A 26,200-nucleotide genomic window follows, 5' to 3' on the forward strand; every position below is an offset into this window, starting at 1 on the left:
CTTTCAGAGCTACTTAGCGAGGAGACTTACTGCTAAAGACAAGGACAGCTTATTTCCATCTTACAGATGTGCAGTTTGTTAACTGTGTTTGGCCCTGCCCCATTTATTTAGCTTTCCACTCTCCGTAGCCTGTTGAAAGCTTTGTTGGGGGCTCTGATTCAGTGATCCTTGGCAGGCAGTTTTAGTAGAACACTTTGGTTGCAGACGTCAAAAACAAAATGCTGAGACTTAGAATTGTGGTCTCATCAAAGCCCCTAGTTTCTGTGGCCTAATGCTTTTATTTATTTACTCATTCTTAAAGTTTTTCCTAAGCTATGTTCCCTTGGAGTGACACAGCCAAGAGCAACTATGGATCAGACACTTAACTGCTTCTTTGGTTTATATTTTATATTTTATGGTTCTTGTTTTACTGGGTTCTGGATCTCCTGTGGTTTAAGCGACTCACGGCCTCTCATGTCTTTGCGTATCTTCCTCTTTTGCTAAACTTGATTTAAGACTTAAAGGTCTTAAAGACTCATCTTCAGGAAGGTGAATGTTTTTGGCTAGAGAGATTCTGAAATGCAATGTAGCATTGGTAAACTGGGAGGGAGGGGGGAGAGAGAGAGGTAGCGGTGGGGGGGAGGGAGGGAGAGAGAGAGAGAGAGCGAGAGAGAGAGAGAGAGAGAGAGAGAGAGAGAGAGAGAGAGAGAGAGAGAGAAACAAGCAGAGAAGGGGGCTAGGGAATGCTGGGGGTGCTATTTTACAGAAATGTGGTCAGGAAAGGCCTATTTGACAAGGGGCCATTTGAGCAGGGAGCTGAAGGAAGGGAGGGAGGGAGAAAGCCATGTGAATTTCAGCTGGAGAATGATGTCAGCTGAGGGAACCCTGAGGAGGGACACTGGCCCTCTGTGAGACTCTTCCCTGAGGCCCAACTTACTTTCCTTGCTGATTCTGATTTATAAGCCGGATGTGATTATTTTTACCATAAGTTTATGAAGGAGTTACTGTTCAAAGAGAATTATACATATAATGTCCTTTATTATAGCAGTTGTTGCTGTTATTAAGCATCAAATTAATCATATTTCTGCTGCATGGAGTTCTGATTTTTTTAGAAAGCCACAGAAAAGACTCCAACCCACCACACTCATTATTGCTGCTGAGGTATTTGTAAGCATAGAAAACTATTCCTCTGGGGATGGCAATGCTACATAAATGTAGAATTGTTTTACTGCCCCTGCAATTCAGATCACTAGAGAGTGTTCTTCTGAAATAAAAGCAAGTTTGCTTTGGGATAGATTCGAATCAATGATATAACTTGAAACGATGCCAGCAACCCCATTCTCTCACAGTGTACGATGTGGTAGAGGGAAACGGTGGTGTAGGAGGAGGCAAAGGAATGCACTGGCTTTGCATTAGCCAAATCTGGAAGTAAGCCAGGATCCATCATGAAACCACGGAGTTAATCTCCGTTGTCAATCACTGTCTGCCAACCCAGAGCTACTGCATCAAGATCTTTGGGGTCGGCATGGTGGAATAAACAGTCGTGGAAAAAAAAATGCTAAGAATATGCTAAGTTAATAAGAGGATACCTTAATATTTTTAAACCAAAGGTACTTTGGAATCATGGAAACTATTCATGGCAAGAATCCACTCTTCAAAGTAGATCCCTTCTAGTTATGTCTGATTTTCACAGGGTTCCTTGTAAATACCCCATTGTAAGCAGTATTTTGTAAATTGTGAGGGTTCCTCTAGGTTAAAAGGATATTGTTTAGTGAGTCGTGTGTATATATATTTAAATGTGCTTATGTATGAATATATGTTTTTTTTCCAGTCTATTTCTATGAAAGTTTGAAATAGTTTTATAGAAAGAATCAGAAGCATCAGAAATCAAGTGAGAGATAATTTACAAAGCATCAGAGCTGATCTATCATATTTAGAGGAATCCTTGGTTGTCTCTGCCATCTCCCCTCACCTCCTCTTCCCCTCGCCCAGGCTGGGTGAGGAGCCCTGTACTGAGCTCGCAGAGTATCCCGTGTGTATCTCAGTCATAGCAATGGCCACTTGTTAATGCAGTATCTTTCCGTGGCTTTCTAGAATGCTGACTCTATACCCTTGAGCTCACAATCCCTAGCACTTTGCATGGTGCCTGATATGTAATAGGGACTCCATGTATGTTTACTGAAGAGATGAATGAATGCGTTATCAAGATTTGTATCTGGTTCTGAATTTTATGGTAACCAAAGCAAATATACATACATACATATATATGTATACATATATACATATATATACATATATATGTATATCTCACAGTTCTCATATCTACTATATAAAACAGCGTTACTTCAAAAGATCCATTTGTTCCCCTTGATGCTAAGTGCTTGAAAGTATCTGATAAAACATGGTATAAAGACAGTGAGTTTCAAGAAATGTTATTTTCAATATTTAATAAGTTCCTCTTGCCCTGGACTAATGAAAGGATTAACGTGGCTTTTGGTAGTGCCTTGTGGCTGGAGGCCACGCTAGCACCTGGAGAATCTGGGACTTCATTAACTTCTTAGCTGATTCCCTGTTAGAGCATCAGTTTCCCAGATGGCAGTGGGTCCATGAGACAGCTTATTTTATGCCACTGGGTTTTATTTTCACGATTGCCACTGTCTAATAGATATTCAACTGAAAGATTTTATTGTGCTCGCAGGCTGAGGCATTAAGTAAAGTGTGAATTAAGGGAAAACATCTAATAGAAAACAAATTGTGAGGATGCTGCAGTCAGTTTAAGACTTGAGCATGCCCTAACAGGGTACGGGTCCTTGAAATTTTGCAGAAAAATTTGCCCTTGTTGATTTTTGAAGGCTTTATGAAAAAAGAATTATTTCTGGAAACAAATGTGGATATGAGAATACAGGTGAGACTAAGCTGAGAGATATCTGCTTAATTAAAAAATATTTTTAAACCACCTTCTTCAGTGAAGAGGGAACAGTGCTAAGAAATACAAAGATGTAGTTCCTGAAGGAGAGAAGATTGATTTTTGCTGTGTACGTATGGGCTGAGAGAGAGTGGACAATTAAAAATTCCTTGATCTAGCAACAATACTTATTAGTTAGATATTTTTAAAGGATGCATTTTGTTTTCAGTTGATTGATTAATTAGTAGAAGAAAGCATTGAGTGGTTGTGTTCTGAGTCCCAATGCAGCCTAAAGAGAAAAGGAAGGAAACATGTTTATTGAGCATCTACTATTTCCCAGGCATATTGCAAAGAGTTCTAGATGTTTTCCACGTCGTCTGAACTCTTACGGTAATTCTGTGAGTCACAAAAGGGGAAAGTGGGTTAGTTAAGTAAATTGTTGAGAATGTGCAGTTAGTATATATATCAAAGCCAGTATTAAATCCACTTAAGTGTGTTCCACAGATCAGGCTGGTGTTATTATTATTATTTTTTATTTTAAGAGAGCTCCCATAGCTTCCCATTTACATGACAGGGACCCACTGGAGCGTTAAGAGCACATCTGGCATTATCTGTATATACAAAAATGTGTCTTACAGATACACATGTATCTGTATTTCAAAAATATGTAGCCATTTCGGAATTTCCCATTAATAATTTACTTAAAAGTGTTACATCTAGAATATAAACTCTACAAGACCAGGGCTTTTTTGTGTGATTTGTGTGATGTAACTGAAGCACCTAGAACCAAACTCAGTATAACATGTGCTCAGTACATATTTGTGCATGCAAGAGTGAAATAATCATTATAGTTCTTTAAATATCCACGCTTTATTTTATCAACTTTCTATTAATTGACATTTAGATTATTTCCATGTGTTCTTTCATAAATAATATTTACGCAGACTGCAAATAAGTCCTTATGCATATACATCTTTGTGTGTTTATACAGGAATATTCTATTATTTAATTGTAATAGATTCCTGGAAGGGGAATTGCTGGGTCAAAGGAAAATACGTTTTAGATTTTGACACAGCCTTTCAGCAGGCACTTTGTCACATAGATCAACGGCATTCCCTCTAATAGCAGGTAAGCTTCTTTTTCACCTCAATCTGGCTGACAGTAGGAGTTATCAGACTTTCTGCTCTTTTCAAGTATCATTAAATTCCGAAATTTGGAAGGTGTATTGCTTCCTCTAGTTTCTATTTACCCTGCTTAGAAGCTAGGACAGTCTAGTGTGGTTTCCTTCTTTCCTCCTGGGTTGAGAGAGTGTGTATGATGATGTTATTCAATGACATTAGTTTTTTGGAAACCCAAGTTATGTTCTCTTTGCTACTCACTGCACCCGTTTGAATACGAGTGTACAGACCCTCGTCCAATTGCAAACTATGTGTCTAGAGAGAAAATATAGTTCTAGAATTAGTTGTACATCATTAATAAATGGAATCTGGCCACTTGCTGTGAAACCGTGGATGTGTTCCTAAACCACTTTTAACCACTGTGGGGATGACCCCATGGGAATCTGGAGTCGCTTGTTCCAGGCCCAGCAATAAGCGTGAATGAATGATTCCATAGTGTGTTCATGTTGGCTGTTAAGGATGCAGAGAAGCTGCTGACCTTCATCTTTGCTCCATGGCAGGAGTGGATGGGAAAATCCACGTGTGATGACCAGATCTTTCCACCTGGTCAACATTGCAATACCATCCAGAGCACGGACTCACTGCTGGCCTTTTGGGGGGTTTTACAGCAGAGGAGTTTAACACTCACAGAAGCATGTGCTAAACAGTCTCTAAAACAATGTTAGCAGCAGAACTGTATCTTTTGAAGGAGTGCTCTCTTCTCTCTTACCCACATGTGAAAACTGTGTAAACCATCATATTCCTCTTTTTGCTTTGGTTACCAGGAAGTTCAGAACCAAATTTAAATCTTAATAACTCATCCATTCGTTTATTCAGTAGATGTACATGGAGCCCCTCTTATGTGTCTAGCACTGTGAAAAATGCTGGTGATTCTGAGCTCAAAGACACACTGTCAGCTTTTCAGCAAAATGGTTGGAGTTCCAACTCACGAAGGAATGGTTTCTGGACTCCTTGAGCCCCTTGCTTTGGACGCTTGCCCTAGAAGGGGAGAGCCCAGCCTTTCCCATGCAACACAATCCGTCTCCACTAAACTTATTAGCACTAGAAAGAAGGCAGCTCATTTTCCTCTCAGGTGTAGACAAAGGTGCTGTTGTCCCAGGGTGAAGGGCCTTTGCTGACTTGATTAGCACACAGCCTGGCCTGCCCTGATTTTCAGATGGAGACCATCAGATATAATCTGCAGCCTCATTAGGTTGACACTATTCCTGTCCCCTCTTGTAATAATGTCACTGGATCACCTAATAATCTTAGGTAAATACTTGGCAGAGGTAACCCAGGGTCAGTGGCAACAGATGCTCTCAAAAACAACTGTTTTTTTCATTCTCTGCTCTGCTTAAAATACAGCAAGCAAAGAGGTGTAATAATTGTGCAGATTTAAATATGAGAGGAGCAGAATAACTATTCTCATTTCTGATTTTAACTTGCAGTTTTTAAAGATCAGGGGACAATGAAATAAATTATATGATTGCCATGGACTTGCAAAAGAGTGCTCATTGATTTTAGAGAAGGTAGAAAGGGCCCTTAAGTATTTGAAAATGGACAGTATTTATGAATTCTTCACCTTTTCCAGTGAAAACAGGAGAAATAAGTCCTATTAATTCGAGGAGGAATTAGGTTAGACTATAAGAAGAACTTCCCGACTAAACTGGAAAAGCTTATGGGTGGAAATGGAGTAGGCTCATACATATACAGTGTACGCACAAATATATATACATATATTACACATATATGTATATATATTTGTCCTTATATATATGTATGTATATATATTCGTCCTTTAATAGTAGTCAGCGGTTTTCTTTGTGGGAATTGGATTTCAGAAACTGTTTCTTGGGCTGATACTAGGCTGTGTGCTCTTTCACAAAAGTATACAACCTGCTCTCGGGGAACCATGTGGATGTGGCAGGAATTGGTTAGGTTGTTTTATACTATTTAGCGGGTTACGAGACTGCAGTGGGGGAAGACGTGGAGCCTTTGGCTCAGTGCCATAGAGCGAACACCATCTTCTCTTTGAGTCAGAAGCTGGGGAGAGTAGGGTGATGGGTGAGCTTGTGACTCAGTGCTTAACAGGAGGTGGGGCTCCCTTAAAGAACCAAAGTAGGGGTGCCTTCAGAGCAGAGTTGTCTGGCCGTGGCTGAGTGGAGAGACTTCTCTCTGTCCCTGTGATTCTCTCACACAGGTGAGCACTGTTTCTCTGATAAGTGAGGCCTAAGGAAGGTAAGTGGGAGCAGTCTAATAGAGAGCCGCATTTGATAGGGGTTAGGGGTGTCCCTCCAGGGGCCAGGTAGCTGAATCCTCCACCCTCTGGGATGTAGGGAGGTCCTACTTCACCTGCTGGGCCTGAGGGCCACCGACCTTCCTATGTGCTGAGATTCAAATACCTTCTTTCAGATCCTCCTTGCTTTTAGCACACGAATGTAGCATTGGGTTTTTATTCTTCATATTGTCGGAAAAGAAGATTTTCCCTAACTTTTATGCTTGGATGACCAAGAAATTGAATGCTGATTCTGAACTTGTAACATGTTAGCCTGGTGAATCCAGCATCATGATGCAAGTTCTTTCTCCACTCTGCTCTTTCTCCAGAGAGAACATTTCTCCATTTGCCCTACCCTTGATCACTGGCGGGGCATAAAAGACAAGAAAAAGCTGCAGTTCACAAAAATAAACGTATGTGAGAAGGGATTTGGCCAAAACATAAAGAGAACTAGGCTATAGATTTTCCATCTGCAAATTTTATTTATGTGACATTTATTTAGTGCCTACTATGTGCTACTAGGTACTGGTGGATAGCAGTAAACCCTGCCCTCCTGCGGTTTACTTTCTAGTGTGGGCAGCAAATAAATAAGCAGTGAAAATCATGTCAGGTATAAGTGATGGAAAAAAACCCAGCCAGAGTTAGGAGATAGAGAGGGGCTGGGAGGGTAGTACTGTCTTAGATAAGCTGGTCAGGGAAGACCTTTCTGAATAAGTGACGTTTGGGCAGATATCTGAGTGAATCCAGGGAGTAAGCCATGTGATGGGGGACATATAGGAAGAGTGGGGATGGGGTGGGGTAGGAGCATTCCAGGAAACGATAATATTAATAGCACATGCAAAGGTCCTGAGGCTGGGCTGGGATGTGCTTGGTGTGTCATTTGGGAGTAGGGAGGGGAGAGAGGTCAGAGATATAGGCAGGATTCATCAAGTTGGTTTGCCATGAAAGGAAGCAGTCTTCTATTTGTTTGTAATCGTTCTGCCCTGCACTTTTTGACTGAGCACCTTTACATGTCAGGTAATGAACCTCTTGAAAATCTCGTTGAACATGTTTGCTGGTTTAATTGCACAGACTTGTTAGCCCTGACAGTTCATCAATAAAGGAATTAAAAGGGAATGTGCGAAGGAATTTGGAATTTCTGCAGTTTGTTAGGCTTATCACAAGAGACTTCATTTTATTTCGATGCTGCATTTTAAGTGAATATATAACATGATTATTTATTTATTATAGAGTCTCTTTGCCTATTTATTATTTGGACAGTAATACATGGACATGGTAAAAATGCAGATATATTACAAAAAAATACTTAGTGAAAGTAAGTCTTCCCTGTCTCCCAGTATTTTTTCCCAGAAGCACCTACTGTTAGCAGATTCTTGGGTATATATGGTTCTGGAATGTACATACCTCTCTTTTATAAAGAAAATTAATGATTGTGACTATACACATTGTTGCATATCTTGCAGATCTTGGAGTCTTCCATATCAGTAAATATGATATTGCCTCATTTCTTATTAATATTCAGTTATCTGAGAAGACCACAATTCAGTCATTCCCACCTTGATGGACATTAAGGTTTTTTGTGTGTTTTGCTATAACAATCCATACTGTGATGAAAATCCTTGTACACTTTTCTTTTTTGCACATTCGTAAGTGTATCTATAGGAAATATTCCTAGCAATGGATTGGTGGGCAATCCATTGTATTTTAAATTTTGATGGATGTTACCGAATTATATCAATTGACACCCCCATGATACCCACGATAGTCCGTGTTCTCACATCTTAACCAGTACCTTGTGTGACTGTTTTTCTGTGTTTGTAGGATAAGTGCAAAATGCTGTTTCACTGTAGTTTTATTGGCATTTGTCTTAGAGTGAAGTTGAATTCAGAGAGAAACAACATTGTATTTTGGTCAAGGAATGTTGTTTGTATGACTGTGATTCATTGAAACTTGTTGAGATTTCTTGGAAACCTAGTATATTGATAGTTTTATAAATGCTCCCATGTGCTTAGAATGTGAATTCTGTTCCCTGGGAGTAGGGTTTTATTACATCTTTTTAGATTAGTCTTACTGGTCAGGTTGTCCACATTATCTGTAGTTCTGCTGGTTTGTACCTGCATCTTTTCTCAGACTAATTCTTTTAGAAGAGAACATCTACCACTCTGTCAGTTCTTCCATTTGTCCTTATAGTTGTCAGCTTTCATTTGATATTTTTGTAGGTTATGTTGTTTAGGAATATTCTAGTTATTTCCTCCTGGTGCATTGTAAGCTAGAATTGTCCCTTCCCGTCTCTGATATTAATACTGCTACACTAGTTTTTTCTCTTTTAATGTGGAGTTTGGTTTACCTTTTTAATTTTCTTTATATATTTTTTATCATTTTACTCTATTCTAGAAATTTATTTGGGAACTGTATAACTGAATCAGATTTGTAAACCCATTCAGCAGTTTTTATTCTAATAAATGAGTTTTAATATGTCTATAGTTCATGAATTACTGACATATTTGAATTTATTTCCACTGTTATTTTGTAATTTTGTATTTATGTAAAACTTTTTTTTGTCCTATTTTTAAAAAATTCCTGCCTTGTTTTGGATTCGGTTGTTTTTTTCTTTTTCTTCCTTTTCCCCTCTCCCTAATTGGAAGTTGATTTTGATTCTAAGGCTGCTGCAGTAAAGTATCATCAACTGGGTGCCTCAAAACAATAGAAATGTGTTGTCTCACAGTTCTGGTAGCTAAAAGTCTGAAATTGAGGTGTCAGCAGGGCAGAGCTCCCTCTGAAACCCATAGGGAAATCATCTCTTGTGTCTCAGCTTCTGGTGGTTTGCTGACCATCTTTGGCATTCCTTGGTTTGCAATTCCATCACTTCAGTCCCTACCTTTGTGGTCACGTGATGTTCTCTCATGGGTCTCTGTGTGATTTCTGCTGTTAGCTTTATTATTCCCTTCCTTCTGCTTGTTTTGGGTTTACATTACTCATTCTAAAATCTTGAGGTAGGAGCTTAGATTATTGATTTGAAACATTTCTTCCTTTCTAATGTTTGCATTTCGTGCTATAAATTTCACTCAGTAACTACTTTATCTGTGTTCTAGGTATTTTGATACATTGTATTTTCATTTTCATTCAGTTAAATATATTTTTTAATTTCCTTTAAGACTTTATTTTTGACCCATAGATTATTTAGAAGTGTATTATTTAGTTTCCAAGGGTTTGGAGAATTTCCTGTTATCTTTCTGTTATTGATTTCTATCTAGTTTGATTCATTGTTGTTGGAAGATATACTCTGGACTGATATACATTTTTATAAATTTATGGAGGTTTGTTTTATAGCCCGTGATATGGTCTCTCTTGGTCTATGCTCCATGAGAAATAAAAAGAATGTGTATTCTGCTGTTTTGGGGTGGAGAGTTCTATAAATGTCTATCATATTCTGTTGGTTGATGGTATTGTCCTTTTATATTCTTTTATATTCTTTTACATTTTTGCTGATATCCTGTTGAGTTCTTCTACAAATTGTTGAGAGAGGATTAGTATCCTCTCTCAACACCCTCCTTTTTAAAGTTATTTCTCCCCAGAATACATCCTTCCTTTTTGAGGACTAAAATATTCTCTGAATTCATAAGGAGCATTTCTTTTCTTTCTTTCTTTTTTAACTTTTATTTATTTTAAGTGTTTTTCCAGGACCCATCAGCTACAAGTCAAGTAATTGTTTCAATCTAGTTGTGGAGGGCTCAGCTCACAGTGGTCCATGTAGGGAATGAATTGACAACCTTGTTGTTAAGAGGACTGTGCTCTAACCAGCTGAGCTAACCGGTTGCCCCCAGGAGTGTTTTTTATTGACCATCTACTAGACCATGGTGATTCCACTGTCCCTCCCTTACATTCTTAACTCTTAAAAGTAGTCTACTCTACACATTTCAGCTGCTGGAGACAAGCGAGTGAATTAGTAGCTGCTGGAGGGAGAGAAAGTAGTAATGATTTGAAATTTCCACACCTGTGCTGTTGAAATAGTTAATTGATTTCCTAACATCCAGGCTTGGTCTACTCCAGTTCATATTATGATAGACTCATATTCAACCCTGCTGCATGTTGGAACCTCCTGGGAAGCTGTTTAAAAAATACTGATGTTTTGGCTCCGATCCAGGACCCATCAAATTAGATTCTCTGTCGGTGTGGCTCTGAGCATTAGTGTTTGTTAAGAGCTTCCCAGGTGAGTTCATTGCCCAGCCAGGGCGTTGCCCAGCCAGTCTCTGCATTCCTTGCCTAGCTAATCTCCACAAACGTTTATTAAGCACCTGTAGTCATCGGGTCCTGTGTGAGTTCTGGGGAGGCACAGCAGAGGATGGTTCTTGCTTTTCTGGGAATGTGGCCCCATACTATTTACTGAGGGTCTTACTTTTACCTGGGTTCAATTAATGTTTCTTAAATCAGTTGGTTGAATCACAGATCACTGATATCAGTGAAAAAAGTTAGGAGTGAGAAGGGAGTTGGAGGGTGGCACCCCAATATTTAGTTAGGGAAACAAGAGATACTGCATCCTTAAAACTCAAACCTTATTTTTGTCACTTTCTTGTTTGCTGTGTACTGTGATTATCAATCCCTACCCCCTACATACACTCATTTCTTATTTCCTGCATTCTCTTGGCTGACTAAAATTTAAAAGAATTGACCTTTTCTTCCTCTACCTGATTATAAGCTACATATCTTAATAAAATTCTTTAGGGATTACCCCTATTTTTAAAAGTTAATAAACTTTACACTTTAGTTCTAGATTTTTAGAAAAGTCCAACAGATAGTACACAGGGTTCCCATATGCCCCATACCCAGTTTATACTATTAACACCTTACATCAGTGTGTACGTTTGTCACAATTAATGAACCAATGACACATTAGTATTAACTAAAGTCCATATTTATTCAGGTTTTCTTGGTTTTTACCTATTGTTCTTTATCTGTCCCAGGATCCCATCTAAGATACCACATTACATTTATGGACTATGCTTTAAAAAACAATCATAAATCCATTTATTTCCCAGCAAAGTGTAATTGGTAGCTTTTTGCCATATGAGACAAGAAGATTAACACACTTTAATTTCCCTTTGTTTTTCTACCTCAACTTGGCTAGTGGTGTGTAACTTTTGATTCCAACTTATTTTGAGGAATACAAATGAGTTATAATCTCGGCAAGGACAGTCAATGGGAAATGGCTGTTCTCTTGCCCTTCCTTTGCTGAGGACGTGAGGGAAAACCATGTCTACCCCACCAAGTTTGGGCTATCCTGTTTGATAATTTTAGAAATTTGTCTTCTGAAATTGCAAAATTATGTTTTCTTAAGTCACCCCAACCTTACCCCAAATGAGTGGCAAGGGAAATCAACTGTGACCGACAAAAACTTGCTTCCATCTCAGTAGCTTCTAAACTCAGATATCTCCAACCAGTTGTCTGTTTTTGGAAGAGGGTAAAGACAGAATCATCACAAGATGCAGTCAGCAACACCCACAGAGTTTAATTGTTTTTTTTCAGTTTCAATTATAACTAATTAAATGCTAAGATGTGAACAGCTGCACAAGAATATTTAACAAATTTCTTGGAGCCATCCCCACTTTTGATAGGACTTAAAACACTAGCTCATGGAAATCCATAGTGAATGGTTATTTTTTATTTCACATACAAAAGTGAAAAACCATCCCGAAAATTGGCAAGAAATAAATTCTCTGGTTTTTCTGTCTAAGCTGCTCATTGTAGGTCACTTCAGCTGGTGGACAACCACAATACATGGCATAACTAGGTGCCTAAGAGTAATCAGAGGACATCTCAAGATGAGGCAAGATCGGTTCAAAGTGGGGGGTGATGGAAGTCTGTGGAGGTGTCACCCGAGCTCAGTCTTGGAAGATTATCAGGATTTGTTCATGTATATATTAAGCTTTGACTGTGCCCCCAGCACTGTGTGAGAACTGGGTCTCCAGGGTGAAATAAGTTATAACTTGAGCTCGTAGTGTGGTGGAGGAGATGGACTGATCAATCAGTGGTTTCAGTGTAGCGCAGGGGATGGCAAACTATGGCCTCTGGTCCAAAGCCACCCACTACTTGTGGCTCATGAACTGAGAATGATTTTACAAAGCAAAGAGGGATGGGCGTGGGGCCTCCCAGCATTGCTTTTTGTGGCATTTCAAGCCATAGTGGAGCCCCTAGCTGGTTCTTTGGATAAAGGCCTAGTGTTCAAATTGCAGAAGACTCATGGGACTATAAGAACACAGGAGGGATGGCTATATCTACCCAGGGAAATCAGAGATGTCACCCTCAGAAGAGGAGATGCTAACAGGAACAAACATCTAATTCCTCTTACAGTTGCCATGCCTTCAAATACACCAGTATTCATATTGTCGTGCAGGGAGTCTTGCAGGGTCTCTGGTCCCGCTCCCCACATAAGAACGCAGGATATGGCTAGGCCAAAAAGAAACACCCACGGAGCCATAAGTAGGGGGAGTCATATCACTATAGTCTCCCTGGTGGTATCCGCCTCTCTGCAATGCGCTCTTGCTAGCTCAGCCACTATCTTCTTGCTAGCCCCCATTTTTTTCTGCTAGCAAAGCCACAGCAGTTATATTAGTGGCCAATGGCTCACTGGTTACAGCTGACAGCCAACTAGCCACAGCTGATGGCCATCCAATCACAGTTGATGGCCATTTACTACCCGAGCCAGCACCTTTCTATGTGAGGCCGAGAGCCTGGAAACTGCTTTCTGGGGCTCTGTCCCCACACATATCTTTCATCTTTGATTTTTTTTCCCTTTAAGATTTAGTCATTCTTTCACCTGCTCCTTACGAAACATGGCTCCCATGGCTCTTCTTGTCACTATCCATTGAGTGTGTTCCTCTTTATGTCTGTTTCTCTAAAGCTGTGTTTCCTAATGTGAAATCCATGGATGGGGCTTAAGGGTTCGGAGAATCCCTAAACTGAGAGTAAATAGATGAACATGTGATTTTTCTGGGAGGAGGGTTCAGGGCTTTCATCATATTCTCTAAGAGGTCCGTCATTCAAAAATTTTGAGAAACACAATTTTAAAGTGGTTATCTCAGAACTACAATCGGTACTGCTGGTGGTGGGGTCTGACCAGTGCAGAATTAGGTAGAGGGACTGTGAACTCCCTTCTGTCAGTCCAGACCAAGATATTCCAATAGCTTCATTCACTCAGCTGACATTTAGTGGGAAGCTCCTCTCAAAGTATGTGCTTGGGCTCTAGGTGCAGTTTCTCCTTTTAGGGAACATTACAGGACATCAACTTAGCTCCTCAAGGCAGTGGGGTCTGAGAGAAGGATTAAGGAGCCAACAATTATTTGAGAGATGCAAGCCCAGGATGGTGAGAGGCGGAGGAAGAAGAGAAGCAGGACAAGGGAAGACACGCTGCTTTACGGTGCTGGCTGATGCCTTTCCCCAGATGTGAAGAACCGTATCTGTGTCTCAGCAGCTTACACGTATTCACTGGGCTCAGTACTTCTCCAGGAGTGCTGTTCGTAGGAGAGAGAAAGGAAGGTGGATTTATCTGCTGGCCTCACTCCCATCTCCTTTTCACCTTGGTAAAGCTACATCTCATGAGGTGCCAACTCTATCTCACTTCAAGCTGGCATCTTCCACCCCTCAAAGACTGCTCAGAAAGCTAGGTCCCATGCATGCTTCGGAGGACCTTCTCGGCAGAGGAAGCATGTGACCAAAGGTGGAAATGAAAGAGAATACCGGGAGGAAAAAGACTGTGATACTGCGATCGTATGTTCATATTTCCATCTGTACAGACACCTGACATTTATGAAGTCTGTGCCAATGGTGATACAGTGGGTGGACAAACACAGACACGGTCTTCTCTGTCACAGAGCTTAAAATCCAGTGTGGATGACAGAGTAATCACATAATCGTACTAGCAAATGTGCACTTGCAACTCTGTTTAGCGCTCCTAGGAGAATGAAAAGTCGAGTGCTCTGAGAGCTTTATTAGATGGAGTTAAGCTAGTGAGATAGGTTGGAGAAGGCATTCGAGGCACAGTGGCTCCATGAACTGAAACAGAAAGGACAGGGAAGACGGGCCAAGGCATGCCAGGCTATATTAAAGGATTTTCACCTTTCTCTGAGGTGCAATGGAAAAATGTTGGAGGACTTTAAGTAGAGAAGTGTTATAACCTTGTTAAAGGTCATTTGGAAGGCCCATGCAAGAGATGTCCTAGCAACATTGTCAGATAGGGCAAGACACTGTAGATGCCCACATAGAAATTTCTAGAACTGAGTCTAGAATAGAGGCCTCCTTCTGAGCTCCCATCCCACAAATGGCAATGCTGGGAGATGGTCAGGTGACGGGCTCCTCCCACACAGCGCTAGGCCAAGGTCTCTATCCCGGAGGATGCCAACCCCAGGCTCTCATTTTTTCCCTCACAGCACTGGCACACATTTTCTTTGAGCCTTACTGTGCCTGAGAGCCAGTGCCTACTCTGCTTCCAAGAGCTTTGGAGATAGTTGTGTGGCCAAAAACTCTGCATGTTCAAAACAAAACACATTACAAAGGAAAAACCCCACAGGGAAGTAATTTGAGAAAGAACTTTTATCAGTCCAACTACCAAGTTACCTTTGGCTTGTGATAAACAGAATAATCCAACTCATTAACCCAGGAGAAAGTCTCTCTGAAGGACAGGCTTTTACTGTCTCTTGAAAATCTTTGAGAAGAATTTAAATTCATTCTCATTTGACAGGAATTTATTTATGTATTTTGATTACCTCCAGTCAGAGCAAATTGTCTGATGCTTTAGTGTAACTGCAGAAGCCTTGGGACTGGGCAGAGCAGGCTTGGCTGATTATAAATTTATGCATAGAACGTGTGTGTGTGTGTGTGTGTGTGTGTGTGTGTTCATGTTCTAATCAACTCAGAGGTTGTAGTAGTCATGTATTCTGAGCTGTGAATAGTTTTGATTCTTCTTTTCTTCAGGATGTTTCAAGATGGCTGCAAGAGCAGACCTCTCTTGACCCACTGATCTGTGTAGTTTCAATGCACACAAAATAATAGGGAATAGCTATGCACAAGATTGCAATTCCTCACATTCCCTGCAGTGCTCTGCATTTTTCCTTTCTAAACTGGGTAGCTGAGTGTGAGAAGTTGATTTAACATGTCAAATCTTGGACATTCCTTCTAAAAGCTTTTAGGTGCACTCTGGCTTAGTAATTCTAAAGTGTGAGAAAAAAAATGGGGGACTTCATAGTTGGATTTGGACAACTTGGAGGAATTTAGAAAGCCATAAAGGTGATTAAGGGCTGGAGAGAGTGACTAAAAAGAGATTAAAGGAGTGAAATTTGGATCTTGACCAAACTACAGATTTGCGAAGAGCAGAGGGCAAAACACTTAGAGGAAGATAAAATGTTGGGAAAGGAAGAGGGGCTGTTTGGAGGCTCTTAACCTCTTTTTGGGTCATGGACCCTTTTGTGAATCCAGTAAAAGCTCTGAATCCTTTGCTCAGAAGAATGTCTCCGCTCACACTTACTTGACCCATCTCTTTCTTGCTCTTGCTCTTGGCTGCAGACATGTGGTTACCATATGAGTCTGGAATTGCCAGATCTTTTGATTTTTCAAGACAAGTTAAAAACACAGATATTTATGTGAATTTTTCCATAAACAAACAACAACAACTGGGCAAATTAAATATCTCTCTGGCCCATTGTAGTGCCTAGATTGTCATAAAATCTTCATGTTCCTATTGTCTCTGAGTTCCTTTTTTATCGGTTTGGTTTGGCTCCACTTTTTCATGTGGGAGGCTTTCCTCAAATATCTGATCCTTGGTGACCTTAGTTATAAATTCAGTGAGTAGGTGGGGCTTGCCTATAGGTAATGGATGGTGGGTATATATGGGTGTTTCTCTGGGCACGTAGGTTTTCTAGAGAAGAATTGTCCAGTTCCCCAGGGGAGGAAGTAGTGAGGTGGGTCTGAAGGAGGACAGAGGAAGGAGAAGGTATGTGTTCTCTAGCTGGATGCTGCTTGTACAGGATTGGGCCATTCAATATGCAGATTATTGCTAATCTGCCAGTGTTCCATCTTACATTCCATCCCACTGCTCCACGGTGCCTGGTGCCTTTGAAGCCAGAAATTGCTCTTGTTACATTTTTCAAAAGAAGGAAGCCTTGGTCTTTTATTGGGTTAGATGCCTTGCTACTCAGGGCTGGGGAGAGGCTCTGGGTCTAAATTTGGACTTTGCTATCCATATTAAGCAAGTTTGAATTTCTCCAGATGATTCTGATACATATCTAGGTTTAGGTTCTGTGACACCACAGAAAGGATCATCTGACAATGCAGATGTGACCACATCACATCTGTCTGAAAGCCTTCTGTGACTCCCGTCTCCTACCGAGTCAACTTGGAATTCCTTGGCATGGTGTTGGAGACGCTTACCTACCTTTTAGCCCCGCCTTCATTACTTGTCACTCACTCAGACAGTGGGCCGGAAGACTGTGCTCTTCATGGAACCTGGAAAATGTCATGTGCCTTCACTTGGTTCTGTGTCGTTTGCAGATGCTGTTTTTTCTGTATTTTGTGCTCTTCCCTGACCCCCTACCGTTTTTGCTCATTAAAATATTTTTTATCTCTCAAGATCTATCTGAAGTTCTACCTCCTCTAGGAAACTTTCACCCCTTTCAAGAGCGTCCTTTTCTGTGCTCCCCACAGAATTCCACTTATGCTTCTCTTGTGACACAGTATTATGATCTGGGTCACTGTTATTCACCCGTGTGCTTATTGTATCCTCCCCTGCCTCCAAATGTAAGCTGTGTGCAGGCAAGGACTGTATTTTTCACTTACTCTATATGTCTTACTGAATCAGATATTTCAGAGCACATGTTATACACGAGGCACTGTGCTAGATTATGGAGACACACAGGAATCAGACAGAGTTCCATCCAGATTCTGTCATGAGGTTGATGACAAGCACTCAAGTCTCTAAGGGGAAGGGAGAACAAGGAGGCCCTATCTGTCTGGCAAGCTGTCGAATATTAAAAGAAAGAGGAATCTAATGTGGTTGATGAAACTGCACAAAGACTTATGGATGAGCTGTCTTTTGAATTGGGCTGTTCTGTGTGAGATATTGACAAGCGGACATAGTCAAGATAGAAACTTGTTGAATTAATGAATAAATCCTAGGCAGAGGGACTTCAGAGTCTTGGAGGCCTTTGAAAAGCTAAGTAAGAACAGTCAGTAAGTTACTTTGATCAAAGCCTGGACCAAATGGAAGGGGGCAGTGGAAATTAAGGCTGCGAGAGGGGTTTGGGACTCATTTTAGTGGACCCAGATACTGGGCTATATGAGGTTTGACAATTAAGTTCTCGAACTCATCCTAGAAAAAGTGCTACATACCTCATTACTGAATATCACTATGGTCACCTTTGAAGTCCTCTCCTTGGGAAGCTATGTACTGATCCCAGTGCCTAGTCCACCCTTCAAAGCAATTTTGTAACTTTTTCTGGAATGGCCATCAGAGCTCTCGTCATACTACCCTCGATGTCCTGAATGTCATCAAAATGTCTTCCTTTCAATGTTGCCTTTATCTTCGGGTAAAGAAAGAAGTCATTGAGGGAAAAATCAGGTAAGTAGGGAGGGTGTTCCAATACAATTGTTTGTCTATTGGCTGAAAACTCCCTCACAGACAGTGCCCTGTGAGCTGGGGCATTGTCGTGATGCAAGAGCCATGAATTGTTGGCAAAAATTTCAGGTCATCTTTTTCACGCAGCCTTTTCAGCACTTCCAAATAGTAAACTTGGTTAACTGTTTGTCCAGTTGGTACAAATTCATAATGAATAATCCCTCTGATATCAAAAAAATTAACAACATCGTTGCAATAAGTTCATGAACTTAATTGTCAGACCTGGTAAAACGACTGAGTTTTATTTGTCACTGAAAGTTTGTGGGCAGGCATGTGGCACAGTTGGGCTCTATTTAAAGCAGCAACAGGTGGCATGGTCCGTAAAGGAACCCGGAAGAGCAGGTAGGAAGAGGTCATGACCTGGTCCAAGACAGATGATCCAAGCTGGGGCCAGGGTGACCAGGCAGAAGGCATAGAAGAGAAGGGACAGGCATGAGCAGTTTTGGAGAAGTGATCCAACTGTACTTCATTACTGTGGATTATGGAGCTGACTGGAATTGGGGAGCAAGAGGGTGAGAGCCCTTGATGATAAAGCAAGTAGTTGAACCTGCGTCCTGATTAGAAAATGAATCTATTAATATGAAGAAGAGCTTTGGGAGGAGGGAAAGTTTTTGTGGTAGAGAGGATATGTTCTGGTTTTGGATATTGTAGTGGAGTAGCATCCCCCAAACTAGAAATATCGAAGTCCTAACCCCCAGTGCCTGTGAACGTGACCTGAGGTGGAAGTAGGGTTTTTGCCGATGTTAAATTAAGGATCTCAGGATGAGCTCATTTTGGATTTAGGGTGGTCCCCAGAGCCCATCTCTGTTGTCCTTATGAGAGAAAGGAGAGGGAGATGTGATACAGAGACACCGGGGGGAAGGACATGTGAAGACAGAGGCAGAGATTGGCGTTAGGTAGCTACAAGCCAAGGAATGCCACGGATGGCCAGCAGCCACCAGAAACGAGGAGGAGACAGGCCTCTCTCAGAGCCACCAAAAGGCATTAACCCTTCAACAACTTGATTTTGGACTTCAGGCCTTCAGAACTCTGAGAAAATAAACTTAGGTTGTTTTAAGCCACAGAATTTGTGGTAATTTGTTACGGCAGTCCTAGGAAACATATAGATATGCTCAGATTTTAAAACAGAAGACAAGCATTGACAAACCTTGAAGCTCCATCTGTAACTTGGTTGTTTTGTATGATTCACTGGACTCACTCACACTGGCCCTTTATTTTAAGGACGGGGTTGCTGGAGTTCGTTTGGTGAGGGGGTGAGGGGGAGGAGGGAGTTCTGTTGTTGATTCAATGAGGCAGGTAGAGTGGATTTGCTTCCCTACAGGGGAAACTATTTCATAAGCAAGAAGCAATCAGTAGTTGAGGCCTAACTGAGGTTCTGTTTTGTGTCCAACACTATGTAGGGCTCTCAAAGAACCACCAAGAGACAGCAAGAAGCAAAAAAAAAAAACAAAACACTTAGCACAGTGGAAATATCACTGTTGATGTCAACGTTACTCGACAGATGCAGCACTGGTCTTTAGCTAGAGAACTCTCTGGAACCGTTAAAGTGGTCTTGGGGACAGCTAAGTCCGTGGGCTGCAATGCTGATGGCTGCCACCCTCATGACATCATAGGTGACATCATCAGTGGTGGGTGCCCAGCTAGTTCAGAACTACAAAGGCAAATATTTCAGTTAAAGATCATTTGACAACCCCCCCACCCCCAAAATAATAAGATTCCACATGGACTCTTGAGATGCTCACAGCTTAATATACTGAAACAAAATATTGTCAAGGCTAATATGTAACCAATTGGTGAGTGGTATACGGAAGATTGAATTGGATAAGGAACCTTAGTTTATTATTTTATTCATTGGATACTTGAAGTTTTTCATATCTCATCACTGAGTTTCAGATTCTGTGACAAAGTCAGTCAACAGGTGTGTCCCTTAATTCCTAAAATCAAATTACCCCATGGCTTGATGTGTGATGCGTGCTGATTTAACAGCAGAGCCCTGGAATTTGTAGGCTGAGAAAGCATCCTCTTTTTCTTTTTTCCTTGCAAGGAAAATGCTTGCAGCCCCCAGATTCAGCAGGGTATGGAAGCACAATCACCCTCCGGTAATGCAAACTGAATAAATTCAAGTAATGTGTTATCTAAATGGCTTGACAAGTTCCCATGCACCTGGCTAATTGCGTCTGTCTGCTGTCTTTTTCATTCTGTGGGCTGGGACTTAGCAGGCGTGAGTGTTAGCCGGAGTGTTAGTGGTCCCCTGGTGCTGGCATGTGCCCTGGATGAGAGACCCCGCCCATCACTGCAGCCTAGAGACGACCCAGGGGCCTTGTTTGCTGACTCCAAGAGTGCTTGAGGGCTTTACTTCTAATAATAGGAGATTTCACATTGGTTTCTAGATATGTCTACTCTAGGCAAAGCTGTGCCAAGCTTGTGTTGGCTTTGGGGAGATAGCCTGAGCAGGACGGGAGAGTTTGAGGAGACTAATGGCGCTAGGACACTAGGACAGGCTGGGTGATTCCTGGTGCCACCACTGTCATTTTTGACTTACCTCCAACGGTCCATCTTGTTCTGGTCCCCCTCTGAATCCAGCGTAGTTCCCTTTAAGCCATAACCTCTGGAGCCAGACCTAATGGCCACCTGTGCTATACGCCAAACATTATCTATGGAGAGGATGAAAATTAAACTATGGTGTTGGTGGCTCTCAGCACTAAGAAAGGACATCATTCAGCTCTCGTGGTTGGACTTTTCCAGTGAAGGAGAAAGTCATTACTTGTGACTCAAATCTCAAAGCACCTGGGAATCCTTTCGTCCCCAGTAATCTCTTGTTTTGGCCTCACTTGTGTCATGCGCAGGGCACTTTGGTCTGCAGTTCTTCCTTTTCTTTTTAAGCAGAGAGGGAACTGAGTTCGGTTAAGGCATCTGAGCCAGTGCTGGACATGGAGGCCTGAGAAATGAGGGCACTATTTCTGGGACTAGCATCCCAAAGACGCTGTTTTGAGGATGACTTTTAGTTAGCACAGAGCATTTGGGAAAGAGAGAGAAAGTTCCTGTAACATGGGGGTCAGGGGTCTTGGGGCAGTGGCTCCCGGTTTTGGAGTAGGGGTCTTCAGGGTGTCTGTGAGGTGTTCCCACTCGTCACTGTCTTTGGATTTAGATTACCCTGGTTGGGGATAAGGAAATGACAGCAAGGAGGGGAGGAGTGAGACGGGGAGGAGACAGTGACCCTGAAACCTTTATAGACGCCATCCTGGGAATCGGATAATTCCGAGGAGAAAGCGAAAAGAGAAGGTATTAGTGATTTAGAGCTTCCATGACAAGTACCACAGACTAGGTGGTTTAAGCAACAGAAATTTCTCACACTTCTGGAGGCTGGAAGTCTGAGATCAACATGTCACAGGGTTGGTTTCTTCTGAGGTGTCTCTCCTTGGCTTGCAGATGGCTGTTTTCTCTTTGTGTCTTCTGTACACGTCTGTGTCTAAAGTTTCTCTTATAGGGATAGTAGCCATATTGGATGAGAGCTCATTTGATAAGGAACTCATTTGAATGTAGTTACTTCTTTGAAAGCAGATTAGGGGAAGACATGTTTTTCTAGTTGATTTCGTCGGGGTATTTTATCTGCAGGGATAGAAAGCAATGCTCCAGAGTAGTGCAGTTTCTCTGACGTCTTGACATCAGCTGTTCTGATAGACGCTCATTATCACTGGGTCAGGGGTTACGAATGACACATTATAAGCTTTAAGCACCATGATATGAAGAGTTCCAGTGCACACTGGCTACAGAGTGGGGATATTCTAATCTCACTTCAGCTTTAAAAATGAAGAACATTAATTAAGATTGTGGGGAAGATTTACCTACCCCTTAGGGAAGAAAATGTGTTTAGGAGACTTTTGTTTTCTTGCTGCTGCTACTGATTCTGAAACTTGGATTTGTACAATTAATTGGTTCCTTGTGGAGTGACTGTTCTGCCTCTTATACACTGTTCGTGGCCTAAAGTTTAGTATTTTAAGAAAATCAAACTTTTCACATTGTAAGTATTTGATAATTACTTATTGAATTAATTATATAAAAATTGATTTCAGGATAAACAAAATGTATATACTTGCAATGGAATGTTATTCAGGCATAACGAGTGGAATTCTGATACATGGTACAACAAGGATGAACCTTGAAAACATTATGTTAAGTGAAAGACAGACATAAAAGGACATATACGATTCCATTTATGTGAGGTACTTTGAATAGGCAAAGTCATAGAGAAGATAGAAAGTAGAATAGTGATTATCAGGGCCTAAGGGGAGGAGGTAATGGAACTAACTGTGTAGTAGGTACAGAGATTGTTTGAGATGGTGAAAAAGTCTTTGAAATAGATAGTGGTTGTAGTTGCACAACTTTGTGAATGTACTTAATGCCTCTTAACTGTACACTTAAAATGTTAAATGGTAAATTTTATGTTATGTATATTTTACCATAATAAAAAAAGTTTAAAAAAATGACTCCAATGCAAAAGGATATATAAGACTTCTACAAATGCAAAAATATATAATTAAATCTTATATTTCTTAGACATATATTATAAACCTTCTGAGGGCTTTTTTTCTGTAGATCTGCTCCCAATCAGCAATAGAGAAAATCTTTAGGCTGTTGCCAGAGACCACCACCTCAGATAGTTGTAGCTCCAATGCCACCTGGCTTTTTGTTAGGAGTAATAATATTTCTGGGAAATATCTCAAAGGATATGGTGTCCATTAATTCTTCCAGAAACTCTTATTTGTACCCCTGGACCAAGCTAGATGATCTGACTGCTGTGTGCTTGGGCGCCATTTTGGCCTTCCTACATCATTTCAGTGAGTTGTGCTTTGGCCTCTTAACTCACACTGAGGGAAGCAGTGAGAAGTGCTATAGGAGTCTCCCTACCGTATACACTTAGAAGCACTATTAGTTATTACTTTCCCTCCTGACCCTCCAATGTGGATAATAAAGATACTTTAAGAATTTACCCAAGGCAGGGAAGGTTAACATCTTGGGAGAAATATCTCAATGACAAGAAAAAGCTAATACTGTTGAGAAGTGTGTACATTGTATTTTATCTTAGAGTCAACGTGATTGTCACCTGTCTGTTTTCTTCTTTGCTTTGGCCACAAGGATACTCAGAATCCAATTTATGAACCGCATCAAGTAACAGTTTACTTTACAACATACATTTCTGTGGACTAACTTTTCCTCATGCTGTTGTAGTCTCTTTTTATATGTTGTCTTCTTTATGTACTATGTTTCCCCGAAAATAAGACCTAGCTGGACAATCAGCTCTAATGCGTCTTTTGGAGCAAAATTTAATATAAGACCTGGTCTTATTTTACTATAATACAAGATTGGGTCTATAATATAATATAATATAATATAATATAATATAATATAATATAAGGTCTTATATTAATTTTTGCTCCAAAAGACGCATTAGAGCTGATGGTCCAGCTAAGTCTTATTTTTGGGGAAACATGGTGGTATTCACATATTTTATAAATCAACTCATCCTTTTTTGACATTAGATGGTGTATTAGTTGGGATGTACGTGTGTGTGTATACACAGAGAGAGAGAGAGAGAGAGAGAGAGAGAGAGAGAGAGAGAGAGAGAGAGAGGTTTATTGTAAAGAATTTACTTACATGATTATGGAAGCTGGCAGGTTTGAAATCTGTAGGGCAGGCCAGCAGGCTGGAGACCTAGGAGGGAACTTAGTCTTTTCTCTTCAGTCCTCAACTTGGATGAGGACACACCCACATTACGGAGGGCAATTTGCTTTACTCAAAGTCTACTAATTTAAATGTTAATCTCATCTAAAAAAAAGTCTTTACAGCAATATCTACATATGTTTGACCAAACAACAGGGTACCATAGCCTAGCCAAGTTGATTAAACACATAAAATTAACCATCACAGATAGAGATATAAATATATAAGAATTTAAAAAAATTGGGCCGAATTGTTATTTGTGTTCTCTATTTGCTTATCTGAGTGCATGTAGAAAAAGTTTCCAGTTCCCTCCCACCTCCTCATCTCGGTTCAGTCTCATGTTGTCATGATTTCCTCAGCTGGTAGGGCAGTCTTCCAAAGCAGGGCTGGTTACACCGCATAGAGTCTGCATTGTGTATGGATGTGTTGAATGTGTGAATGTGCTGACCTGCCAACATACCCTGAGACATGTCAGTGTTATACAAATTTCTGCCAGCTCCTGTCTTGGTAAACAGCCATTTTTGTGAAGGAACGTGATGACGTGTATGATTTCACCAATTATTACCATTCCCAATTAGACGGGACCCAGGCATATGTTAATAAAATGTTAACTCACTCGTTCTGGAACCTCAACAGGGATTTGATTCCCAGGATATCATGCATTTGATATTGTTCAGTTGTTTATATTGCTGCTGTTCTGTTCTGAGAGGTCTTCAAACATCGGTCGGAGACCTGCTATTTATGAGAAAACATTCCAGTTGTTCAGGAATGTAACTCATTATCAAACAGTAGCTCTTCCCTTATATATTTATTTATTTTTACTTTTGGTAGGCTGGTGGTTCCTTCCTTTGGGCGCAGACCTCTTCACTGCTGGAGAGAGGAGCCTGACAGCTGCACTCTTTCTCTTAAGGTAAGAATCAAGATGATTACGAACAACCCTTGGCTTTCATTTGGAAGCTCTGGATTAGGTTGTCAGAGAGCCACGTGCACTCTTGAACATCTTGGGACTCTGTCTATCTTTAGTCCATCTCCTTGATGTTGTGCCAGGTTTTCTATCCCATCCCAACCCTTTGCTGCTCAGGGCAGTCCTGGCATTTGGAAACCTGGCTTTGGCTTTAGTTACATTTCCACTGCACCCAAGGAGGGAGTCTCCATGCCCAAAGAATGGTCAGTGGATCATAGATTTCTCTGCTTCCCACATAATACACTAATTTGGCCAATTAAAAGAGAACCTTCCAGAGCAGTCGTCCCAGTCAGGGGGGTAGGAATATGTGGGGAGAGTAGGAGCAATGCTCAAAAGTGCCCATGTCAAGTGAAATATTAAATATATTGCTAACTCTACTTAGTGAGTGTATGCACTGACTATTGAGCATTTGTAATTATAGGACATGGAATGGTGAGGATTAGAAAATATTTCCTGATCCAAAATGGTATGAGAATGTTAACTCTAACAGAAAAGAGGTGACAGCATTGAAATGGGCCCACATAGAGTTGTGCTCTAGTGATGACTGCTTTTTACTTCATTTTCCCCTTTTGGTTTAGGTGTCAGCCTTAATACTCAGGCTAATCATGTTCAGTTGTTAGGCCTATCTCCCTTTTCCCAGTGAAAAAAACTGAATCTGAGGTTTGTTTCTTTGAGGTCAGGCTGCCAAGACCAAAGAATGTCTTTTTGAGGGTTTGGGGACCTGCGCCTGATCTGCTGAGTAATCTCCCTGGTGTGGGCTCTCAGCTTCCAGCCAAGAGGCCCTCTGCCTTGCAAACAGACCTCCCACCTTGAATCTGGGGCGGGGGTGGGGGGTGGGGGGAACCAAGAGCCTTTAAGGGAAGTTGTCTGAGATTGTGAGGGGATGGGGCCAGGGCTATATTTACCTTCCTGTTTCTTGTCTAAAGAGCAGATTGAATTACTATTGTGTTTCTCCAAAAATAAGACCTAGCCAGACCATCAGCTCTAATGCGTCTTTTGGAGCAAAAATTGACATAAGAACCGGTCTTATCTTACTATAATATAAGACAGGGTATCGTATCATATCATATCATATCATATATCATATCATGTCAGTACCGTGTCTTATATAACACCGGGTATTACATTAATTTTTGCTCCAAAAGATGCATTAGAGCTGATGGTCCAGCTAAGTCTTATTTTCGGGGAAACAGGATAGCACCCATGTTTATTAATGTTAATTATATGTTTTAAATACAAAGTAGAAGTCCATAGACTACCTATTAAGATGCTTTACTTCTTGCCCTTTTTAAAGGGTGATATTGTACTACCCTAATGAGGCCCAAGAAAACAATTAGGAATTTGTATATTATTGTGACTGATTCCCCCAGGTGATATTGGGTAGTGTGCGAGCTGTTACTTCAACTTAAGAGTCTGCTATTAATAAACTCGAAGAATATGGAGTTTAGAAGAGTGATGGTCCAGGAATAAGACATATAGAGAGCATTAGGTGATCTTCCAAAGCAAGGAAACTTAAAGCATTTTTAGTTACAGTGTT

At 40.9% G+C, this 26,200-nt stretch overlaps 1 protein-coding gene across 3 annotated transcripts in view; it reads left to right on the forward strand.

The window, feature by feature from the left end:
* Positions 1 to 26,200, forward strand: part of LYPD6B (LY6/PLAUR domain containing 6B) — a 158,423-nt gene that overhangs the window by 75,196 nt on the left and 57,027 nt on the right. For all 3 annotated transcript variants that reach the window (XM_081051168.1, XM_081051166.1, XM_081051169.1), the window contains exon 2: positions 24,531 to 24,609. The gene's annotated coding sequence lies outside the window, so the exon portion shown is untranslated. The remainder of the gene's footprint in view (positions 1 to 24,530; positions 24,610 to 26,200) is intronic.

This window comes from Rhinolophus hipposideros (genome assembly GCF_964194185.1).
Source record: "Rhinolophus hipposideros genome assembly, chromosome: 6".
Taxonomy (NCBI): Eukaryota; Metazoa; Chordata; class Mammalia; order Chiroptera; family Rhinolophidae; genus Rhinolophus; species Rhinolophus hipposideros.